Consider the following 4,351-nt stretch of genomic DNA (forward strand, 5'->3'; position numbering starts at 1 on the left):
AGGTTGGGTCGTGGCCTGAGGATGCCACACGCAGCTGCAGAGCGCAGCCCTAGGATCCGAACCTGTCAGGCTCTGCAGCCACTACTTCTAACCACGGAATCACCCTGCCTTCCAGAGGACAAATGCTCAGGATCTTTATACAGCAAAGAAGTATAGGATCAACGTCCTAAAGCAGAGGGAAGCGGAATCTAGGAGATGCCCACTGTTCTTTGCAAACTACAGCTTCTCCTGCTCACACACCATCAGTGGCTCCCCAGTGCCTATGGGACCAATGCAGGGCCCTGGGTCCCCTGACCCCTCTGTCCTCCTCACCCTCCGCCACCCACGTCACCTGCTGGCCACTCCTTGTCCGGCCTGGTCTTGCTGTCCCCGTTGCTCCACGACACTACTCTCTCTGCCCAGCCCCATCTCTCCCTTTCCACAGGCCCAGCTCCCCGGCTGCCTTGGCCCCCGGGTCCCTGTTGTCCTCCATCCCCCCTTGGCTGGTGGGTTCCTGGTCCTGCCAGCGAGATACAGTCACTGCAGGAGGTTCTCAGACGTGCCAGGTTTAATACTGTGATAGTTTTATCACATTTTTGTTTCTTCTTTTTGAACCCTTGAGGGTACTGTAGACACGGAAGTATCATATAAAGTCAGGAAAACAGAAAAGCAGAAAGCAGAGAAGGGCTCTTAACCTGCACCCCTCCCCAGGAGATGGCTGCTATTACTGTACCTGGGGTCTGGCCAGCAGACCTCCTCTCTTTTTTCTACTCATGTGTGGTTTCAAAGCGTTTCCTTAAACTTCCGCAGGCAATGGGAAGTCCCACCTTTTCCTTTCTTATTTCAGGACCTATCCCCAGGGGATGAGTAAGTCTTCCTGCATCTAACCTACATCCCCCTTATGGGGTTCACCGCGGGTCCTGCCCTCCAAAGCAGTGGACCCCCGAGAAGCTGCCGTCCTGGGTTGCAGTGGTGGGCAAGAAAGAGGGTCTTCACTGGAATCTGGTCAGAGGGTCAGGGGCTCCAGGAGCCCCATAAAATGAGGGATGGAGGGTCACTAAGTAACCTTGGCAACCTGGAAGACCAGCTCCAGGGAGGCAGGTGCCTCTGCCTATACTGTCCGCTCCGTATCCCCGTGGCCTGCAGCAGGGCTACCAGGGCAGGCGCTCCTGCTTGTGGAATGAAAGAGGCAAGAAGTGCCATGTGGAGAGGCGGGGAGATGGGCCAGACCAGGGAGGAGGAGGCCTCGCCCACCGTCTAAGGCTTGGACATCAGAGGCTGGGCTGTCCCTGCAGGGTCGGGGGCCAGGGTAGAGTGGAGGGGCTTCCTGGCAGCCACCCAGCCATCATTGCAGAGGAAGTGGAGGCAACCAAGTCAGAATGCCTGAGGGCAGCCTGGCTTTGGAGCCATTTATCACCTGCAGCAATTCCAAGAATGCGGAGCCAGAGGAGGGAGGGAGGCTGGGGGAGTGGGGATGCCCCGCCTTTCTCCAAGAAGCAGAGAACCCAGACCCTTGGCATCTGGAGAAGGCAAGTTTCGCCCGAAGACTCAAGACTCACAGAGCAGTGGGGGACGCTGGCTTTTAGGGGGTGCCCACTGCATGCCAGGCACTGTCGTGACCCGTATGGCACTAAGTGCTGCCACAAGCCCCGAAGGTCACACCCCTGGGGCCTGGCGGAGCCAGGACTCACACCCAGAGCTCACACATTGATGGAGAGTGCTCCGCTGGAACCCAAGCCAGGCAGGGCCTGCTGTCTGCTCAACTGCCTGCATGGCTCCCACCTGCTCAGAGGAGAAGCCAAAGCCCTCACAGTGGCCACAGTGCCCATGTGCTGCCTCAGGGCCTTTGCACTTGCTGGCCCCACTGCCTGGGATGCTCCTCTCCTGTTACCTGTTTGGCTCACTCCATCTCTTCCAGGTCCCTGCTCAGAAATCACCTCCTCCAAGAGGCCTTCCTTGGCCACCGTGATGTGACCTGGTCTCAGACAGCAGCCACCAGTTACTTAAAATGTGCGACTCAGAATCCAGGCGTGTCATGAGTGTTAAATAGGCACCCGATTTCCAAGACCTGGTGTTTAAAAAAAAAGTAAAACAAATCACTAATAATTGTTTGTATCGATTACATGTTGCCATGATAATATTTGGGATCTATTGGATTAAATTAAATATACTGTTAGTATTAATTTTGTCTTTCTTTTCACTTTCTTCCAAGTGGCTGTGAGAAAATTGAGAATGACGTGGCGCTGCCTTCACTCTGACCTCTTTTCTCCCAGCGCTCACCCGCCTGCCTGTTACAGGTGCCCCTGCCTGTCTGTCTACGATCTGGGCCTCCCAGGAGGAGGACAGATCCGCTCCTGCTCCCTCGGCTGTAGCCCAGTGCACGGGGCAGTAGCTGTTGTTGAACGAGGCGCCTGCTCTGTGTCTGGCGTTGCCCTGGGCTTTGTTCCTGAGCACCTGAACTTGGGGTGGGGGTGGAGAGTCAGGGGAGGACGGCTGGGGTCCACAGGGGTGGGGGCACAGAGCACGACGGGGATTGGGGTCCAAGCAGTGTCCCTGGCTCGCTTTGTCCCTCTGCATTTTACTGTCTGTCCGCTGAGGCCCTCGTTCTGCGCAGAGGTTTTGATGGGCTCCCTGGGGTTGTGCTGTGAGCTCCGGCGGGCGGGAGAGGCTGGGGAAGCTGCCGTCTCCGCTGATTCACACCTGAACCGGGCAGCATGGTTGAGCGACCAGTGCCCCGGGGGACCGCCACCTTTACCGTGGCCCCGCGGCGGGCAGTGGGCATGGAGGAGCCGGCGATTTGGGCAGGAGGTCCCCGCACCTTCTGGGGTATGGGGACAGGGGCCAGACAGAGGGGCCTGGGGACACACACAGGTGGACATGGCCTGGTCCTCCTTCTTGACAGGGGTCTTGAGAATTCCAAAGAAGTGAGGCAAGGGCAGGGGGTCCGCAGACAGCAGCTGCGGGATTCCAGAGGTGAGTGTGGCCTCTGCCTGGCTTGAACAGAGGATTCCCAGAGGAAGTGACGTTTCCCCTGGGAGGGGAAGGCTGGGTGGCACCTGAGGGCAGCTGAGCAAAGGCATGGAGGGGCGTGGCGTGAGCAAGGAGGTGGTGACGCTGGAGCCGAGGCCCCTGGTGGTGGTGGGAGCCCGGCCAGAGGGGTTGTCAGGGGCCCGGGTGCCCTCGAGGGGACCCCGACCTGCCGCAGGGCTCCGTGGCAGCTGCTGCTCGGGGTCTGCTGAGAGCCAACCAGAGGGCCCAGGCATCCCTGCTGAGAGGATGCCAGGAGGTCGGCCAGCCCGCAGTTCGTCTCTGGGTACACAGATGCCTGTCCAGCCACAGCTCGCACACCTCCACTCCCTCCAGGGCGGCCCATGGCTGGGAGAAACGTCTCCTTGTTTAGGGGGATCTCAGGGGGAGGGGAGAATGCTTAGACTCCGTACAACCTCTAAGTGTCTTGATTTTTAAAGAACCGTTCAAACCCTAGAGTGTTCAGATGCCTTAGAGCAGGGTTTTTCAAATGTCTCCTTTGTCTCTACCAACTTGGTATTGTTCTTTGGTCTTTGGTCATTTATATTTTGTTTTATGTTGTGAAAGAATGCCCGTCAGTTATTTTGTTGACGGACCTTCAGCGTGAATCTGTCTGGTGTTTTCTCATGATTAGAAGGAGGTGACGTATTATTGGTAAAGATGCTGCAGACATGCTTCTTGGAGCATCTTATCGGGGTCTCCACCTCTGCTGTCATTTGTATTTTTATCAAAATGGATCCCCTTTTTAAATTCACTGCCTGACTTAATCCAACCATAAGAAACACTGTCCCCCGAATTATGATGGGTTTGATATGCGATAGCTGTTGAAATGGAAAAGCTTTTTTCCTGTTCCACGTAAAATCAACTCGATGCCCTCCATGGCGATGTGCACCGCTTTTGACAAGTGTTGCTTTAGATCGTGTAGGATCTTTGGAACTGCGCAATGTTGCTCCGGTTTATTTTATTATTATTGTTTACAGAGAGTCCTCATAGCCGTCAGAACTGTTTGCCTCCTTGATCGCTCTTTGATTCAGTATGTTGAGAACTTTTAGGCGTTCAGGCCCGAGTCCTCTGTCTCTGCTCCCACCCAGCCTCCTCACCTCCCCAGTTGCCTGGAGGGGCGTGGCTTGTTCAAACTGCACATTTCTTGACCCTGAGAAACCTTGGCCAGTGTAGTAGCTTTGAGGTGAGGCCCTGGACTCTGCCACTTGATCAAGCCCCCACCCACGGGGGTGAGATTCTCACACTGCCCCCTCAGCACCCTGCAGAGACGTTTATCACGCCTCAGCTGGTATAGAAATTCCAATCAGGAAAAGCAGAGAAGTCTGGGGAGCTCTGAGGTCTG

This window comes from Hyperoodon ampullatus (assembly GCF_949752795.1).
Source record: "Hyperoodon ampullatus genome assembly, chromosome: 10".
In the NCBI taxonomy this organism is placed as follows: domain Eukaryota; kingdom Metazoa; phylum Chordata; class Mammalia; order Artiodactyla; family Ziphiidae; genus Hyperoodon; species Hyperoodon ampullatus.